The sequence below is a fragment of the Capricornis sumatraensis genome, chromosome 4 (assembly GCF_032405125.1).
Source record: "Capricornis sumatraensis isolate serow.1 chromosome 4, serow.2, whole genome shotgun sequence".
NCBI lineage: Eukaryota > Metazoa > Chordata > Mammalia > Artiodactyla > Bovidae > Capricornis > Capricornis sumatraensis.
In genome coordinates, this window is record NC_091072.1 from 118,433,539 (window position 1) to 118,454,420 (window position 20,882).

The 20,882-nt window shown below is 44.5% G+C and overlaps 1 pseudogene; it reads left to right on the forward strand.

The window, feature by feature from the left end:
- The window catches only part of LOC138078716 (apolipoprotein L2-like), a 113,830-nt pseudogene extending 95,144 nt beyond the window's left edge, over positions 1–18,686 (forward strand).
- Positions 18,687–20,882: the final 2,196 nt, after the last annotated feature.

Sequence of the window (20,882 nt, forward strand, 5' to 3'; positions counted from 1 at the left end):
GCATCCCTGGGATAAAGCCCACTTGGTCATGGTGTATGATCTTTTTAATGTGTTGTTGGATTCTGATTGCTAGAATTTTGTTGAGGATTTTTGCAATGTTCATCAGTGATATTGGCCTGTAGTTTTCTTTTTTTGTGACATCTTTGTCAGGTTTTGGTATTAGGGTGATGGTGGCCTCATAGAATGAGTTTGGAAGTTTACCTTCCTCTGCAATTTTCTGGAAGAGTTTGAGTAGGATAGGTGTTAGCTCTTCTCGAAATTTTTGGTAGAATTCAGCTGTGAAGCCGTCTGGACCTGGGCTTTTGTTAGCTGGAAGATTTCTGATTACAGTTTCAATTTCCGTGCTTGTGATGGGTCTGTTAAGATTTTCTATTTCTTCCTGGTTCAGTTTTGGAAAATTGTACTTTTCTAAGAATTTGTCCATTTCTTCCACGTTGTCCATTTTATTGCCATACAACTGCTGATAGTAGTCTCTTATGATCCTTTGTATTTCTGTGTTGTCTGTTGTGATCTCTCCATTTTCATTTCTAATTTTATTGATTTGATTTTTCTCTCTTTGCTTCTTGATGAGTCTGGCTAGTGGTTTGTCAATTTTATTTATCCTTTCAAAGAACCAGCTTTTGGCTTTGTTGATTTTTGCTATGGTCTCTTTTGTTTCTTTAGCATTTATTTCTGCCCTAATTTTTAAGATTTCTTTCCTTCTACTAACTCTGGGGTTCTCCAATTCTTCCTTTTCTAGTTGCTTTAGTTGTAGAGTTAGGTTATTTATTTGACTTTTTTCTTGTTTCCTGAGGTATGCCTGTATTGCTATGAACTTTCCTCTTAGCACTGCTTTTATAGTGTCCCACAGGTTTTGGGTTGTTGTGTTTTCATTTTCATTAGTTTCTATGCATATTTTGATTTCTTTTTTGATTTCTTCTGTGATTTGTTGGTTATTCAGAAGTGTGTTGTTCAACCTCCATATGTTGGCATTTTTAGTAGTTTTTCTCCAGTAATTGAGATCTAATCTTAATGCATTATGGTCAGAAAAGATGCTTGGAATGATTTCGATTTTTTTGAATTTATCAAGTTTAGATTTATGGCCCAGGATGTGATCTATCCTGGAGAAGGTTCCATGAGCACTTGAAAAAAAGGTGAAATTCATTGTTTTGGGGTGAAATGTCCTATAGATATCAATTAGGTCTAATTGACCTAATGTATCATTTAAAGTTTGCGTTTCTTTGTTAATTTTCTGTTTAGTTGATCTGTCCATAGGTGTGAGTGGGGTATTAAAGTCTCCCACTATTATTGTGTTATTGTTGATTTCCCCTTTCATACTTGTTAGCATTTGTCTTACATATTGCGGTGCTCCTATATTGGGTGCATATACATTTATAATTGTTATATCTTCTTCTTGGATTGATCCTTTGATCATTATGTAGTGGCCTTCTTGTCTCTTTTCACAGCCTTTGTTTTAAAGTCTATTTTATCAGATATGAGTATTGCCACTCCTGCTTTCTTTTGGTCTCTATTTGCGTGGTATATCTTTTTCCAGCCCTTCACTTTCAGTCTGTATGTGTCCCTTGTTTTGAGGTGGGTCTCTTGTAAGCAGCATATAGAGGAGTCTTGTTTTTGTATCCATTCGGCCAGTCTTTGCCTTTTGGTTGGGGCGTTCAACCCATTTACGTTTAAGGTAATTATTGATAAGTATGATCCAGTTACCATTTACTTTATTGTTTTGGGTTCGGGTTTATACACCCTTTTCGTGTTTCCTGTCTAGAGAATATCCTTTAGAATTTGTTGGAGAGCTGGTTTGGTGGTGCTGAATTCTCTCAGCTTTTGCTTGTCTGTAAAGCTTTTGATTTCTCCTTCGTATTTGAATGAGATCCTTGCTGGGTACAGTAATCTGGGCTGTAGGTTATTGTCTTTCATCACTTTAAGTATGTCTTGCCATTCCCTCCTGGCCTGAAGAGTTTCTATTGAAAGATCAGCTGTTATCCTTATGGGAATCCCCTTGTGTGTTATTTGTTGTTTTTCCCTTGCTGCTTTTAATATTTGTTCTTTGTGTTTGATCTTTGTTAATTTGATTAATATGTGTCTTGGGGTGTTTCGCCTTGGGTTTATCCTATTTGGAACTCTCTGTGTTTCTTGGACTTGGGTGATTATTTCCTTCCCCATTTTAGGGAAGTTTTCAACTATTATCTCCTCAAGGATTTTCTCATGATCTTTCTTTCTGTCTTCTTCTTCTGGGACTCCTATAATTCGAATGTTGGAGCATTTCATATTCTCCTGGAGGTCTCTGAGATTGTCCTCATTTCTTTTAATTCGTTTTTCTTGTTTCCTCTCTGATTCATTTATTTCTACCATTCTATCTTCTATTTCACTAATCCTATCTTCTGCCTCCGTTATTCTACTATTTGTTGCCTCCAGAGTGTTTCTGATCTCATTTATTGCGTTATTCATTATATTTTGACTCTTTTTTATTTCTTCTAGGTCCTTGTTAAACCTTTCTTGCATCTTCTCAATCCTTGTCTCTAGGCTATTTATCTGTGATTCCATTTTGATTTCAAGATTTTGGATCATTTTCACTATCAATATTCGGAATTCCTTCTCAGGTAGATTCCCTACTTCTTCCTCTTTTGTTTGGTTTGGTGGGCAACTCTCCTGTTCCTTTACCTGCTGAGTATTCCTCTGTCTCTTCATCTTGGTTATATTGCTGCGTTTGGGGTGGCCTTTTTATATTCTGGTAATTTGTGTAGTTCCCTTTATTATTGAGCTTCCTCACTGTGGGTGGGGTTCTATCAGCGGCTTGTCAAGGTTTCCTGGTTAGGGAGGCTTGTGTTGGAGTTCTGGTGGGTGGAGCTGGGTTTCTTCTCTCTGGAGTGCAGTGGAGTGACCAGTAATGGGTTATGAGACATCAAAGGTTTTGGAATAATTTTGAGCTGCCTGTATATTGAAGCTCAGGGGAGTGTTCCTGTGTTGCTGGAGAATTTGAGTGGTATGTCTTGTTTTGGAACTTGTTGGCCCTTGGGTGGAGCTTGGTTTCAGTGTAGGTATGAAGGCATTTGATGAGCTCCTATTGCTTAATGTTCCCTGAATTCAAGAGTTCTCTAATGTTTTCAGGCTTTGGATTTAAGCCTCCTGCTTCTGGTTTTCAGTTTTATTTTTACAGTAGCCTCTAGACTTCTCCATCTATACAGCACTGATGATAAAACATCTAGGTTAAAGATGAAAAGTTTCTCCGCATTGAGGGACACTCAGAGAGGTTCACTGAGTTACAAGGAGAAGAGAAGATGGAGGGGGTAGTTAGAGGTAACTGGATTGAGATGCGGTGAGATCAAAAGAGGAGAGAGCAAGCTAGCCAGTAGTCACTTCCTTAGGTGCGCTCCATAGTCTGGACTGCTCAGAGGTATTTACGGAGTTATACGGGGAAGAGGAGAGGGAGGAAGTAGACAGAGGTGACCAGGAGGATAAGAGAGAGGAATGAGAAGGAGAGAGACAAATCCTGCCAGTAACCAGTTCCTTAGGTGTTCTCCACCGTCTGGAACACACAGAGATTCACAGAGTTGGATAGAGAAGAGATGGGGGAGAAAAGAGACAGAGGCCACCTGGTGGAGAAAAAGGAGAATCCAAAGGAGAAGAGAGTGGTAAGCCAGTAATCTCGCTCTCAGGTAAACTTGGGTAGTGAAGTTTGGGTTTTTAAATGTACAAAATTGACAACAAAAACCCTAAGAGCAAAGATTAAAAATCTGTTTTTGAAGACAATGGTCTGCTTTTCTGGTTGCCTGATATCCTCTGCCAGCCTCCAGAAGTTGTTTTGTGGAGTTTGCTCAGCGTTGAAATGTTCTTTTGAGGAATTTGTGAGGGAGAAAGTGGTCTTCCCGTCCTATTCCTCCGCCATCTTTATGCTCCTCAGAAACCTCCTTTTAAATTTGTACAGAGAAGGGAAAAAATCTGACCCTTGTAGTTTAAAGAACGTCTGACACTTGCAGCCTATTTCCTCCATTTGGAGACCCCTAGCCTTTCTGGCTGTTACCCTCTCACTCCCTGTCCCTTCTCAGGATGTACTTGTCTGAATCTCTTCACCTATCATCTCCACAGCTTTCTAAAATGTAACATTTAAAAAAAATTGAGATATAAGTCCCATAACATACAATCACAATTGAAAAGTAGTTTTTAGTATATTCACTATGTGTATAAATATCACCACTACATAAATCCAGAACCTTTCCATCACCCCAGAAAGCATGCCCATACTTATTACAAGTTAATCCTAGCTCCTCCTGCCACCTTGCCTTGGGAAGGCTGAGGGGTGGGAGTTTGTAGGGACTGGTTCTTAATCTTGTTTGATACCATGGCTAGGCTGGGCCAGTCTGGGAACTGAGTCTTGGAAGCCTGAAGAGGTCACTGATTCACAGGCCACAGTGTTGGGATCTCCAGGAGATGGGAGGGCTCAGACGTGGAACCTGGGAGAAGTCAATGTCACAGCCACTGATGATCCAAGCAATGGTCAACTCACAGGGTCTGAACAGAGAGACAGAGTTCTGAAAGGATGAGAAGACTCTAAGCCTAGAGGAGGGATGAAGCCTAGGCAAGGTCTTGTATTGGTTGGGATGGGGATGCTGAGCTGCTGTAACGAAGGACTCACAAAATATATTGGTATTATCAACAAACAATGTAGATTTTTTTCATTTCAGATATGAAAATCCAAGTTGCTAGGTATTTGGGAGGTAGGTGGAAGGTAAGTTGACTGTTATTGCTCTGCCATCATTCCCAGGGGGTTGTACATGGAAGCTGGTTCTCATCACACATTCCAGCCCAAAGGAAGGACAAAAGAGGACATGGAGCACAGGAATTTCCCTTCATCGACGTGTCCTAGAAGATCCACACATCATTCCCCTCACCTTTGATTAGTCAGAATTTAGCAGTGAGGTTACATGGAGCTACAGGAGAGTCTGGGCTGCCACGAACCCACCTAAAATTCAGTGTCTTCTGTATAAAAAATAAGGACACTAAAAATGGTTAAAGTGGCCAATTTTATGTTATGTATATTTTACTACATTAAGAAAAAGTTTTAAGCTTTTTTATTTTTTTAAAAAGGAGGGAAGGATGAAAATTTGGGGACAATTATTAGACTCTTTTACAACCACCAATGCAGAAAAAGCATGGCATTTTTGTGGGGAAAAAACTACAAGATATTACCTGGTCACTGTTCAAAAATTATTCAAAAAGCACAGAATAAGTGTCACCTTTTTTGCTGATCTCTCTAGATTAATCTCTATTCAATATTTTAAAAACCTTCTGGGAAACAAAATTTTTTTATTTGCCCAGCAGTCAGATAGTAAAGCTCAGTGGCCTGCCGCCACCTCGTCCTCTGTCTCTAAATGCCCATTGTCACCATATACAGGGGAGACGCTGTGACGCAGCGTCAGATGTGACCTCTCTCAATCTCTTACAGTTCTTTAATCTCAGTGGAGCCCCTCTGAGCACCTCACCATCGCCCCAAGGGGACCACAGCCAGAAAATGATCATAGACATTTCTGGGTTTTGTATTCACAACCACAATTTGAAAGTAAGATTTGGAATTACTTGGAAGAATAAACATCAGGGCAGAATTAAGAATGAGGAGGTGTCTAATGCCAGCAGTCAGAGACCAGTGGGAAAGTCGACAGCTCAGTGGAGGCAAGTGAAGAGGTGAGCACTTGCTGGGACCAGGGTGGATGGTCCACCTCAGGGGCCAGCAGTGAGGAGGGATGAGCAGGGGGAACAAGAGAGGCTGGACGAGGAGGGGTATTAGCATGCCTTAGGCTCCAAAGACACATGTGGATGGCCGGAGAGGGAGCAAGGACCCCTCTCTTCCAAAAGGGAGTCTGTGATCAGTGGCCCTTGGCTTTCATGCTCATGTGTGGTGGGCGGTCAGGCAGCCCTGGGGACTGCTCCCTCCCCCTTGGTGGGCAGACATGGGCACCCTCCAGCACTGCTCCTGCGCAAGGTGAACAGTCAATCCACAGGACCTTAAGGGGGGGAGAACTGATATTTGTGGGTCCTGTAGTGGGTTAGTTGGTGGCCCCCCGAAAAGTATGTCCATGACCTAATCTCTGCAACTGTGTATGGGGCCTTATGTTGAAAAGGGTCTTTGAAAATCCTTTAAGTGAAACATCTTGTAATGAGATCATTGCAGCTTATCTGGGTGGACCCTAAATCAACTAGCATCCCCGTAAGATACACACAGAGACAACAGAGAGTAGGGGGAGAAGGCAATGAAAAGACAGAGGCAGGATGCAGGGATGCAACCACAAGTCAGGGAATGCTGCAGCCACCACCAGCTGGGAGGGGCAAGGAAGGCCCCCCCAGAACTTCTATTGGAGTGGGCCCTGCTGACAGGAGGCAGCACCCCAGACTCCAGCACTGCCTGCCCCCACCTCTCCCATCACCTCCTGCTGCTCCCTCCCGAGGGCCTGAATGTGCACCTGCTTGGAGGCTGGACGGGTCAGCTGCTGGAAGCCTGGCAAGCGTTCTGTCTAGAAGCTTGCAGCTCTCTTGAGCAACCGTGAGATGTTAGTGGTGACCCCAGAAAGGAGAGGGGCCTTATGTGGAAAAGGGTCTTTGAAAATCCTTTAAGTGAAACATCTTGTAATGAGATAATTGCAGCTTATCTGGGTGTGTGTTTTGAGGGTATGCAGTCTGTTGGGCAATTTGTAGGAGGCAGAGGAGATGGAGGAGGTCAGACCCTTTCCTCCTGTGTGTTGGCCACCTTGAGGCTGCCCCTGGGTGCTGTGCTGAGGCTGATGGGGAAAGGGTTCTTTCTGAGATACAAGGAATCCAGGTTTATCACCACCCTGTCTCTCAGGGCCTGTTCAGTGCCAGGCTCTGAGGGGACACTGGGACCTGAGAGGGGAAGGACAGGTGACCAAGTGGGGAGACCCAGGGCTTTGTCTTCCTGTGCTCTCTGAGCCCTCAGTTCAGGACTGTGGGCGATGAGTGGTCCTGTGCAGGGGAGGCTGGCCCGGATGGAGGAAGTAAGAAGGGCTTACTGCACTGTCTGTGTTATGATCTTGGTTTTGCAATATTAAGATTAAAAAAAAAGCCAAACTGTAGGCATGTCAATATAACAGGAGGGGCATGACCTTAGATCTTTGTGTTTAGGCAGGCAGAGACCAAACCTAGAAACTTTGGGATTTTAAAATTCGCATTCCTAGGACTTTCCTGGAAGTCCCATGGTTAAGACTATACTTCCACTGGGGGTATTGTGGGTTTCATCCCTGGTCAGGGAAATGAGATCCCACACACTAGGAGGCCCAGCTGAAACAAAAAATCAAGAAAAAAATTAAAAAAAGAATAAAATATACAATTTGATCCGTTAAAAAAAATATAATAAAATCACATTCCCCACCTATATACCCATGTCTTAAGGTCTGGACTGGGCCTCCACTCTGCCCACAGAGAGCTATGTGACCCTGGGCAAGTCACCTCTTGGGGAATTGCTTGTTCTGATTTCTTGTTTTTAAAAGCTGATTTCAGTCTTCCCGTGTGGGTTTGTAGCCTCCTCAACACACATAGGAGTTTGTAGCTCCTATGTGTGTTGAGGATGTTCACCTGTATCTACTGTAAATATTGCAAACACTGTCTCCAGGTCTCTTGTATTCTGATCTGGTTTATGGTGTCCTTTGCAATTTTCAATTTTTAAGAGGTTCAGTGGTTTCTGGGATTTGTGTCCTGGTGGGAAAAGTTTCCTCAACTCAGCAGTATTTTTCCAGTATGTTTTCCTTTTGTCCAGTAGGTTTGTAGTTGGCTTTTTTTTTTCCTTTCAGGTTTACATTTAGGTCACTTCGGGATTCAGGATTGATTATAATTTTTTGTTTCTTCTTCCTAATTTTCTTCTACATCCTGCCTTCCCCCTCCCTCCTTTGCTTCTCCTCTCTTGCTCTCCCTCCCTCCCTGCCTGTCTCTTTCTTCTCCTTAAAGCAGGGCATGTTTAACAGGCACCTACTGCAGTCGGAAAGGAGCACACTCTTCTTTAGTGAGGCTTCGCATCTGGCCATACAGTTGGCTGGGGAAAAGTTTCTCCAGGCTCCTCTCTTCTCCCTACCAACAGCCTTTCCAGGAAGCGATCAGTCAGAGGCTAACAGAGGAGGACACTCCAGACAGTAATCCAGCAGCAGAAGCACTGTCCAGCATCCACAGGCAGCTGAGGCCCCAACAAGGGTCAGGACCAGGACAAGAATGGGAGGGAAGGACGGAAGGATGAGGTCAAGGGTGCAGCCACATTTACAAGTGTTTGGCAGGATCCAAGTGCAGTCTCTTCTGCTGATACCCTCCTCCTCTCTCTGCCTTGGCACTCGGTCCTCGTGTTTCATGATTTCAGTTGGCTACCTGGCTCCTGGGCTTATAAAGCTTCCAGGCAGAGAAGGAGGCAGGGGAGCAGCCAACTCTCCCCTCCCACGTGCTTCAGGGCCTGCCTGTATGAATTCTCTTCCACCCACATGTCAGTGCCTCCAGTCTCTGCCACCAGACACTTTTCCTAGCGAACAAGCCGAGGGTTAGGTTACTCTTCCTGAGGGAGAACCCTGGGCATCGCAGAGGAAGATGTAGAAAGGAAGATTCTAGGATGGGGCTCAGGTGAGGCGATTTGTGGGAGGCTGTAAGGAAACAGGGCCACTCTAGGTTGAGTGCTGCAGAGAATGGCTGCAGTGGGGGCGCGGCGGGAGTCAAGGAGAGTTTCAGTAACTCCGTGTATGGAGACCAGAGTGAGGGTAAACGTGTGATTGGTAAAGAAGGAGCTGTGTTGCTTTTCAGCCAAGGGAGGAGGTGTGGTGTTGGTGGGGGCACAGTGATGGGTCTCTGCTGTCTCCTTTGCTCCTGCTCTCAGGGTGACCCTGTGTGAGGCTGGAGTTCTTTGAGAGCCTTTACATTCAACAGGAGAAGAGCAGCACCCTGCTGTGACGACAAGCCAGTCTTGGGGTGTCAGGTATTTTTCTTGTTTTATTTCTCAAAACTTTATAAATGCTCACGTGAATAAACAGAAGGGAAAATAGCCATAGAATGTAAGACACCTCTTCTTATTAAATTCAATTAAGAATTAAATACTTCCCATTATACTAATTCTTATTTGCAACTACTATTTTATATCTAACTTTGGTGGTGTATATATATAACTTTTATTTTGTATTGAGTACCGTTGATTAACAGTATTGTTGGCTTCAGGTGTACAGTGATTCAGTTATACACATATACGTATCTATTCTTTTTCAAATTCTACTCCCGTTTAGGTTACTAGAGAACACTGAGCAGAGTTGTGTGTGCTGTGCAGTAGGTCCCTGATGGCTATTCTACATTTAGCAGTGTGTACATGTGAATCCTTTTTGGATATATTTTTTCTAAAGCATTCTAATTTTAATATTATTATGGACTAATGTCTTTTAACAGATTCAGCCTGGTCCAATTAATAATATTTATTTTCCATTATGATTCTGTGTGGGTGCGCCTAGTAATCACTGCTCTGAGCATCTTCAAGAGCATCCTTGCCTTTGCAGGAACAGAGATGCCAGCCTGTGGAATTCACCTCCCCTTGCAAGGGGTCTTCCTTCCTCTGAGTGGACGGAAGCCCATGGGTGCACATGTGGGTGGGCAAGATGCTGCTGGACAGTGTGTCTCTTTAAGGTCACAGTTCACTCTGATTATTCCAGTCTCTGTGTGTTATCACCCTATGTTTGTCGAGAACTTGGTTTCATCAACATGAACATGTCTCCTAGACTGACAGTTGTCGCAGCAGCAGTTAGCCTTCTTATTTGCACTTCATCTGGTTGCTCCCACCATTTTAAGGCAGTGGCACCAGACACTACCCCATTCTTGTGGATTACTAACTACTATAAAGTTACTTCTGCTGTCTTAAAGTTTAAAAAATCCAAGTGTTAAATGCATAGTGTCAAAATAAATCAATTTCTACAGAGAATTCTGCTCATTTCTTCCCAAGGAAAAGCTTCTTTCTTTAGATAATTAATGTCTTTAGATGATATTCTTACCTTGGGGGACAGAATAATGTGAGAGTGTTTGCTCCGGAGATAGGAGCCTGGACTCGAATTCTGGCTGTGGCACTAGCTGGGCACTTTGAGCACATTATTTAACTTCTCTGAGCTTCAGTTTCCTTTCTTAAAGGGTCATTGTGAGAACTAAAAGTAGGTGAAAGCCTACCAAGCACTTGGAATGTTGCTTGGTGCAAAAAGGGGAGTCATCAACCACAATAGCTAATAAGTGCTAGGTATTGCATTTTTCTTTCTCTTGATTTAAAATTTTTGATATTTAATTACTTACTAGGAAAGAATTTCAGTTATGTTAATCCATTTTCTCATACCTTTCCCCATCTTCTCATAATGTCATTATATTACTAAATTTATATCCTATATTAGAAATCTTTATAGTTATAAGCACTTTATTTAAACTTTTATTTCTGGGGTCCTCAGGTACAGCCAATGTTTCCTGACTCCCCTCTGGTGGAAGAACTTTGAAAATGGAAAATTTTGGAAAACTCAAACCCACGTCTCAATAAGATTAGAAAGATATTTTATTCATAAAGTGAGAACAAGATGCATGGAAAAGGGAGATAAATAATGAAAACAAACAAGAAAAGGAAATATTAATCCTTTCCTTCCTTCAGGGCTTCATCTCCCAACTTCTAGCAGTGTACTTTAATTTTCATATTGATCGACAACAAATCCATTAGTTCTCATGTTTAAATGCTCTGTTTTGGGAATATTCTGGCAGTCCAATGGTTAAGACTCCACTTTTACTGCCATAGACCAGGGTTTGATATCTGGTCATGCAGTCATCCAAATATATATATGCTGCTGCTGCTGCTAAGTCGCTTCAGTCGTGTCCGACTCTGTGTGACCCCATAGACGGCAGCCTACTAGGCTCCTCTGTCCATGGGATATTCCAGGCAAGAGTACTGGAGTGGGTTGCCATTGCCTTCTCCGAAATATGTGTATGTGTGTGTGTGTGTGTGTGTGTGTGTGTGTGTAAATGCTCAGTTTTGTTTAAAAAGTTAAAAATCAAACAAGGGTGTTAACATTTTTTATCTCCAATATTTCCTCCATTTCTTTCAAACTATTCCTCATATGATATCGTGTCCCCTGTTCCCACAGATTCTGGACTTCTATCCCGTTCTGGACTGGTTTCTCTCTAGGTCTGCTTCATGCCCAGCTAAGGTCCTTGGATTCCCTTCTCTCTGGTTGATGTTCCTGATTCCTGGATCCACATATTTCAAGGTTATGTCTTATCTCACTCCATAAAAACACACACACCTTTTTTTCCCCTGCAGCTCATTCCCAAATAACTTTCTCAGAAACAACTATGATGGTAACCTTTCTATTCCCCATTTAGCTCCATTTCTTCGGTCATTTGTTTGTTCAATTTTCTGCAAGCTTTCTTTGATTTTCTTTTCCATCCTATCTTTACAGTCATTTTGTAAACAGTTTATTAATTTCCAAGATCTATTTTTGTTTGTTTCATTATTTATTTCCCTTTCCCAGGCATCTTGTTCCCATTTTATGAATAAAATATCTTTCTAATCTTCTTGAGACATGGGTTTGAGTTTTCAAATTTTTTCAATTTTCAAAGGTCTCTGTTTTGTGATTCTCTGGTGGTCCAGTGGCTAAGACTCCATGCTCCCAATGCAGGTGGCCCAGGTTCCATCCCTTGTTAGGGAACTAGATTCCACAAGCTCAACAAAGAGTTCATATGCCACAGCTAAAATATCCCACTGCCACAACTAAGATCCAGCTTGGCCAAATAAATACATAAATAATTTTTAAAAATTATCTGTTTCTTCTGACGTCATTTTTATGGTTTTTTTCCAGGTTGTCATATTTCTCATATGTCTGATCCTGGATTGCCCATTCAAATTAAGATGGAGACGGGTTGACGGGAGCATTTTTGTAAAGTGATTGGATGAGGACCTGTGATTTCCATAAAACAGAAGTTTTTTTCTGGTGTCTTTCCATTCTGATTTCCCCACTTTGTTGCAGACGTCAGGCTGCTGTGAATATGGGGTGCACCATGGGATTGGTGAGCTTGTCCCCTGACCTCCCCTCTGGCTCCCTCTCATCTTGGTCCCTCTCTGGGGCTCTGCCCAGCAGACCATTTTTCTCGCCTCTACTCACTCTTGCTGTTTCTCTCCCTCTACTCTTTTCTATTCAGCTATCACTTCTCCATTCACTCAGTCCTCAAATACGTGTTGAAGACTCTAGGCTCCTATTGCCACCATTCAGGCTGTTTTTTTTTCTCTTAAATTAGCCACAGAGTGAGGCAGAGTATGGGTTCTTGAGCCCAAGAGTGGGTTGGAACCCAGTCTGTGTTGAACAAGGTTTCTGACCTTGGGCAAATCACAAAGCATCTATGGTTCAGCTTCCTTAGTATAAACAGGGATACATGGGTACAGACTTCCAGCTTATTAGCATCATAAATATGCTTTATAATGTGTGAACTCTTAGAGCAAATACCAGTGCAGAACAAAGTCAGAAACACAAACCACTCTCATCAATAGCTGTTATTGTAACTATAAGGACCTTTACTATCATTTCAGCCAGGTTTCAGTAGGGGTAGTTAATAAACGCTTCTTAAAATTCTTAAAATAGCACATAAACATAAGCAACATTTGCTTTCTTTCGTTATCTCCCAGCACAAGATAGCCACAACCAGAATCAAAAGAAATTCTATCAATATGAAGATCTGCTACTGAAACAGCTGAGAACTGGCAAGACTGAAAGGCTGGACACACCACATATCATGAGTGTGAATGTAAATTGGTGTGGTTTCTTTCCAAAGCAGTACGGCTCTAAGTAGAAAAGAATTTTAGATGTTGATCCACTCAGACACAGTTATTCTACTTCTGAAATAAGGGAGCAGTCAAATGCATGCAAAGTTTTCCACAAGAAGGGTGTTCTTTGTATTATGTTTACATAAATAATTAGAAAGAGCCCCAAATTAAACAGTCAGGGGAGGACAGCAGAGAGGACAGAGCACCATTCAGGTCCTCAGCCACCCAGGGCGGGGCTGAGGGATGGGGTGGGGCCAGCGGGACTCCAGGTCCTTGTGGGATAAGGACTCTTGCAGAAACAAGGAGGACATGGGCTGTGGGAGCTGAAGCCCCAGGAACTTTATCAAGGCCGAGACTTGAGCACAGGGAGCAAGACATCCTTTTAGAATGAATGAGAAGAGTTCTTTACTGACAAACATATGTCCACAAGTTATTTTTTTGTATATTAAAGGGCACAGAGCAGAGTCATCACAAACCTGGGATTCGGATCAGAAAGACTTGGGTTGAAGTCCAGGCTCTGGAATCAGTGTGAAAACTTGGGCTGACCCAAGTTTAGGTGAGTTTCAAGACTCTGCACATCATAGATGCTAGATCAATATCTCCTATTACCAGTCAGTGACACAAGTGTTCCCAGTCTCAATTTCCAGAGTATTCCTTCCTGTTTGTTTTTCTTTCTCTGGTTTTATTGCTCCTATAACTTTGCAGATGACTGTCTCCTGTCTAATTACCTTCTCCTTGTGCCCCAACAGGAGATCAGGACTCTGATTCGGCCTGGAGGGAACTGGTGGGATGATGAGTAACTTTCCTTGACTAGTGGCCAGCAGAGCCCAGGAGACAGAGAACCACACTGGGTTAAGTCCCTGGTGGCACTGGTGGCCGTCCCAGGGGAATCTGCCAGAGACCTCGCCCCTCACTGCGCCCTGCAGTCACTGCTCACTGGTGATCAAGCCAACTGTCTGCCTTTTCTTCCCCAAGGGTGAAGCCACACCTCCTTCCAGCCTGACGCAGACAAGGAGCTGAAGGGACACTTCTGAGACCCCCTGCTGCCACCATGAGCTCAGAAGACCTGGGGACTACTCTGGTAGTCAGCAGTCTCTTATCTGGCTGGTTCCTACTTGTGACCCAGAACTGAGGTGGTGCCAACTGCCTGAATTAACCTAGAGAAGTATCAAGAACCAAGAAGGGACTGGATAAGCATCCTCGGGGCCCCAGAAGAGTCAGGGGATTCCCCCACCCAGGGATCCATCCAGGACCTTCCAGGACCTCTACTCAGGGAGCCAAGTCTAAGGTATTCACTTTCTCGCCCTGTTGTCCTATAAGTGACTCAGAAGTGAAGCCAGGACAGCCATTGGGAGGGGGACCCAGGGCCAGGCGGGGCGTGGAAAGGAAGTTCCCCAGCATCCCTGGAGCTTCTCCTGTCCTCTCCCTTTGTCCAAGCTTCCTCCTGCTCCCAGATCCTGGAGTGTAACCACAGAGGCCGTTTCCTCCAGTTTCTCTGCCTCCAGCCCAACTGCCCTGCAGGCGTCAGCAGACTCTGAACTGAACCCCAGGCTGGCTTTTGTCACCTGTCACCTATGTGATGTGGAGTGCCTTACGTGACCTCACCTGTAAAATTGGAAAAGTATTTCCCTATGTGGTGATGAGGATCAAATATAGTGTGTGTCCATGGCCTGGGCCACACAGTAGGTCCTGCCAAGTGTGGTGCTATCCCCTCTACCTGGAATGTATTCATTTAGGTGGAAACCTCTCCCCTCCTCCTGAATCCCCCCTTTCCTGTTCTGTGTTTAGACACCTGCCAAGTGCTCTCATATATAAGCACCTGCTTATCAGGTGTGATACCTCAGGCAGGTACTGACTCTATTGATCTCAAAGGCTTGCCTGCAGACACCCAAGTGCTCAGTTGTCCCCCCATCCACCCCCACCCCAATCAACCAATACACAGATTTAGTGTTTTGTATTCCCTCCACGTGAGCCCTGTATTCCTTTCTCCCTTAGTGACACAGGAAAAAGAGAAACATTAAAAGTCTTCATGCTGCAGGACAGAGAGAGGAAGAGAGGTTTGGTTTTTCTTCTAATAAGGACACTGATCTTATTGGATTAAGGCCATACACTTATGGATGGTATCATATCATTATAATTACCACCTTAAAGTTCCTATCTTCATATAGTCATTGCAAGGGTGGAGGAGCATTCAGGGCTTCATCTTATGAATTTGGGAGGACGAACAGTCCACCCAAAGCTCCAGGTGAATCCATCATCAGTACCTAAGATGACTACTGCTCAGGAGGATGAACTTTAACCACTTTAAACTCAGTACCATTTACCTTCCATCATAATTTCTTCTGACCTTTTAATTTTTCTGTCTAGAAGGCAAAAGCTTTTTTTAAGGATGTCATTGAACATTTCTGGAAAGAGTGAGCAAGGAAGAACTGCATTTCCTACTCACTAAAGAGAAACCCTGAGAGAGTTTTGTGGCTGAGGCTTCTTTGTCCAGGTAACCCACACATGTGTGCCAAGAACTTCACCTAAGTCAGCCAGATCCCCCAAAGAAGATGTCACCCAGGCTAGCTTCCTCCTGGCAGGCACATCTCCTCCAGGGAGCATCCTATGAATGGGGTTGAGGATGTTCCAGCTCAAGAATGCATGAGGAATATTTCCTCCACGTCATTTGCTGGCAGTATATAACCTCAGGTTGAGAAGAGATGGAAACCTGCGAGAAGAGCAGGTTATGTGACCTGGGCAAGTTACTGAACTACTTGCTGCTTTAGTTTCTTTATCTGTTCAGTTTTATTGTGAGGACACTGAGATCATGCATGCAAAGTGTTTCATATGATAGCCGGTATAGAGTAGATATTCAACTAATGTTAAAATTTAAAAGCTTGTTGGAAAGACACAGGGGTCAAGAGCCTTCTTCCTGGAGATGAGAACCAAGAAGGATATCCTTTGGGACAAGTCAGGAAATCCTAACACCAGCATCACTTTGTGTTCCTGGGGATTCTGACTAGAGTGCTTTCATTCCCCATCTTAGGAACTGTACCAACCCTGCAGGATCCTGCTGGCCCATATGGCAGAGAGGCTGCAGAGGAACTGGGTGGAGCTGGTGGGATCCTGGCTCTAGCCCTGCCCAGCTCTGGGGCTCTGGACTTATGTCTTGGAGCCCCAGATCTGTCCTGTGTTCAATGGGAACAGCAATTCAATTTGATGGATTGTGGTTATGGCCTCAGAGTGAACTGAAGGGTCGGAGGTGGGGAACCAAGTGCAAAGATCTCATCCAAAGGCCCAGGGAGGCCTGGACCAGGGTCAGACCCAGGGGTAACAGTGGAGCAGAGGGTCCAGGTTGGAGGACGAGTAGGCAGGCTTGGGCAGCAGGACCAGGACTGGAGTGAGGAGACTGGGCCCCGAAGACACAGACCTGAAGGGACTGTGACCCTAGCAGAGGTCCCCTGAGTGGGAGGGGGGACATTTCTTCCCTCCCTGATGGGCTCCCCTCATGCTGGACTAGAGGGCCCTGGGTGACCGTGTCCTCCACACCCTGCCTGGGACCTGGGTTCTCACTCCATCTGGGACCCTATTCTAGTCTACGTGGAGTCCCCCTGACAGTGGGAAGGCCATATGGCTCAGTGAGCCCTCCAGGGTCACAGTGAGTGGCTGCAGTTGTGTGTCATTTGAGGGATTCTGAGGAGCCTCACGCATCCCCACCCAAGATGAAAACACTTCCTCCACCCGTTGTGCAAGTGGCGGTCTCTTCAGACTCAGCCGTTCAGATGGATGTTTCCTCAAGTCTCTTGAATCTTTAGAGGATCCACAAAGTTGCAATCAGCCTTGGGGTGCAGACTGGTGAAGCTGTCACAGGTAAAGTGTGAGTTAGGCTGGTGATACCCGAGATGTCAGGGTGCTGAGTCAGGAGCAGGGAGGTGGGCTGGAGCATCCAAGAGGAACCAGGGCTCCCAGCACAGCTCCTGCTTCCCTGTCAACTGGGCCAGTGATGGACCTAGTGATCTTCCTCTGGGAAGGTCAAGGAAATCAGGCTTGGGGGAGAGCAGATGCCAGGCAAAATGATCACTAGGGGTCCTTTTAGCTCTGAGTTTTGATATTTTTAAACATTCCAAGTACAGAGAGTTGGCCAATCTGAAAACTCTGGGGGCACAATTCCCAGGACTGTCCTTACATTTGACACCAATGGCAAATTTGGGAGATTCCCACAACTTACCTCAAGTTTAAGAACTCCCTCAAGGGATGCACAGACTCACTGAAAGCTGTCATGATCCCAGTTACAGTTTATTACATGGAGGGATGCAGTTTCCCATCAGCCACGGGGCAGAGTTTGGGCAGGTTTCACACACGAAGCTTCCATTGTCCTCAGGACATGCTAATGTCCTGGATTCAGTGTGCAGCAGGGCACACAGAACACTGCTCTCCAAGGACACTCACCCTGTTTAAAAATTATCCTGACCTGTGGTCTCCAGCCCCTCCTGGAGGTCAGCCTAATGCCCTAGAGTCCAGCTTCTCCAGAGGTTGCAGAACTGATACCACGTGACCCAGAGGCTACTCATCACCTTGTCAGACTGTCCAATGGCCCAGGCAACAAGGATACTTGTATCAGCCAGAATATTCTAGGGCCTTAGGAACAACTTCCCAGTAGTCAAGGGCAAAAAAATGCTGACTCCTCACTATGCTCTCAGGCCCCTGAGTGACAGTTTTTCTGCTCTAATCCCACTTGCCTTTGTTTTATCTGTGGAGTTCCCACTCTACACACACTTTAGAACTGATGGTGTTGATCTGCCTATGAGATGTCTTTATCAAATACTTCTCTTAAGAGTATCCTAAGGTGACTTTTGCTGCTTTATTCCAGGATTGAATATGTACATGGAGCATCTACAATGCCCAAATATGTGTTTAATGTTGAAAAAATGTTTGCATTTGTAAAATTCTTTCCTGGTGATTTATAATAAAATCTGCAGCTTATGCAGAATAATTCTTGCTGAACCTATTTTACAGACTAACAGTCTTTCTTAATACTTGACATTCACTGTTACGGGGAAGAGGCAGATACGCTACGTAAATATCTGAACAAGCTGCACAGAAACTTGGCCGTGGGGGACTAAGACAGGCTCCAACGAGGCCAGTTGGACAGACAGAGGTTTTTGGAGATGTTTCCTCAGGTGAAACAGAAACTTGAGAAGGGCATAAAAAAGCTCCGGGCACTGGCAGACAAGGTTGACAGAGTGCAGAGGGACTGCACCGTCTCCAAGGTGGCAGCCACCTCTGCTGGCTCTCTGTCTTGCTTCCTGAGCATCCTTGGCCTGGCTCTGGCACCCATGTCAGCAGGGGCCAGTCTGACACTGTGTTGGTGGGGCAGGGCTGGGAGAAGTGGCTGCTGTGACTGGTGTGTCCACCATCATGTTGGAAAGTAAAAGCAGGTCATCAGCAGAAACTGAAGCCAGTCGCCTTGTGTCAACTGGCATCAATGAAAAGGAGGTGACTTTGGGGCTTCTACATAAGATCACACCCCAGATTGTTTCCTCTACAAAGAAGCTCTACCAAGCTATGAAAGGCCTTGGGAAGAATGTCCAAAACATCAAGCTGGCCAAAGCTGACCCTCAGTTAGCAGCCAGTTCTCAGTGCTTCATGACCACTACTCAAGTCTCAGTCCAAATTGGCAGTCAGGAAAGCTTTTGGAAGCATAGCTCTTGCGATGTCCAGAGGAGCCCAGATGGTGCGTGCAGTCACTGTAGATGTCTTCCATTTGACGGGTGTGTCCTTCCTGGTAAAAGAGGCAAAGCACTTGCACGAGGGGCCAAAGACAGAGTCAGTTAAAAGGCTGAGGCAGCAGGCGCAGGTCCTGGAGAAGAATTTGGAAGAATTCACCCACACCTATGAGAGCCTGCGATAGGGCCTGACACCCCCACCCCAGAACAGTGCAGGGACCAGGCACACATGTGAGGTTAAGGTTGAGAGCACCTTGTTAGAAGGAAAAGGAGGGGAGACTACACTGATGGAGCTGGGTATTAGGAATCTGGCATGACTGCAGGTGAACACAGCAGGGGAGGAATGCATACAGGTGGAAGACAGGAGAGAGAAGGAAGGAGCCTGGAGCCTGGACTAAGGGAGGAGAGTGACCGGAGGGGAGATCCACTTATTTTGGACTAAAGAACGCACTGGGGGCAGAACAGAGAGGCAGGGGAACAAGCAACGAGAGGCCAAGAATATAAAAGCGTTTAAACGGGAGAAAATCAAAGGGTTACGATTACTGAGGTCCAGGAGAAGCATCTGAGGCTCCTCCATCGCCCTCCCCAGGGTTTGCTGTCCCAGCAAGAAGAGTCTCCCCTTGGAGGTGGTCTCTAGCCCTCCTTCTCCAGCATCAGCTCACCTTCGATCCCAGCAGGTTTATCTTAATTAGGCAGTGTCTTTGTTCTTTCTCTTTTTTTCTAATTGAAGTACAGTTGATTTACAATATTCCTTTACTTTCACATGTACAGTAAAGTGATTCCGTTTGACATGTACCTGTACGTGTATACATGTGGGCTTCGCAGGTGGCTTAGTAGTGAAGAATCTGCATACCAATGCAGGAGAGGTGGGTTTGATCCCTGAGGAGAAACACCAATAACCTGAACTATGCAGATGACACCACCCTAATGGCAGAAATTGAAGAGGAACTAAAGAGCCTCTTGATGAGGTGAAAAAGAAGAGTGAAAAAGCTGGCTTAAAACTCAACATTCAAGACACTAAGATCATGGCATCTGGTCCCATCACTTCATAGCAAATAGATGGGGGGAAAAGTAGAAATAGAGACAGACTTTATTTTCTTGGGCTCCACAGTCACTGCATATGGTGACTGCAGCCATGAAATTAAAAGAAGCTTGCTCCTTGGAAGAAAAGCTATGACAAACTTAGACAGCATATTAAAGAGCAGAGACATCACTTGGCCGACAATGGTCTGTATAGTCAAAACCATGGCTTTTCCACTAGTCACATGCGGATGTGAGTTTAACCATAATGAAGGCTGAGTGCCAAAGAATTGATGCTTTTAACTGTGGTGCTGAAGAAGACTCTTGAAAATCCCTTGGACAGCAAGGAGATCAAACCTGTTAATCCTAAAGGAAATCAACCCTGAATATTCATTGGAAGGACTGATACTGAAGCTAATGTTCCAATACTTTGGCCACTTGATGGGCCAACACGTTGGGAAAGACCCTAACACTGGGAAAGGGAGGAGGAGAAGGCTGGAGCAGAGGAGGAGATTGTTGGATGACATCTTGGAGTCAATGGACATGGGTTTGAACAAACTCCAGGACACAGAGATGGACAGGGAAGCCTGGCGTGCTACAGTCCATGGGGTTGCAAAGAGTCAGACACAACTGAGCAACTGAACAACAACAAATGACCCATCAGCCCCACTACTGGGCATATACCCTGAGAAAACTGTAATCAAAAAATGCACATATGTGCTAAGGTACATAGCAGCACTATTTACAATAGCCAGGACATTGAAGCAACTTTGATGTCCATTGACAGATGAATGGATCGAGAAGATGTGGTACATTTATACAGTGGAATATTACTCAGCCATAAAAACAGTGAGTTTGAGTTAGTTCTAGTAAGGTGGATGAACCTAGGACCTGTTATACTTAGTGAAGTAAGTCAGAAAGAGAAAAACAAATATAATATATTAATGCTTATATATATGAAACCTAAAAAATAATGGTATTGAGGAACCTAGTTACTGGGAGGGAATGGAGACACAGATGTAAAGAATGGACTTGTGGACACAGTGGAGGAGGGAGAAAGTGGGAGGAATGAGACAATAGTGTCAACCTATGTGCACTGTCAGGTATAAGATGGACAGCTGCTGGGAAGTTGCAGTATAGCTCGGGGAGCCCAGTCTGGCACTCTGTGTTGACCTAAAGGGATAGGATGGGGGGAGGGGATGTATGTTTAATTATGGTGATTTGCTTTGTTGAATGGCAGAAACCAACACAACATTGTAAAAAATATTTTTATATATTTAAATAAATTTTTAAAAAGGAAAAAAATAAAGTGAGTGGGCGGGAGGGGTGACTATGCTAGAATTTCCCACCAAGAAAGCACC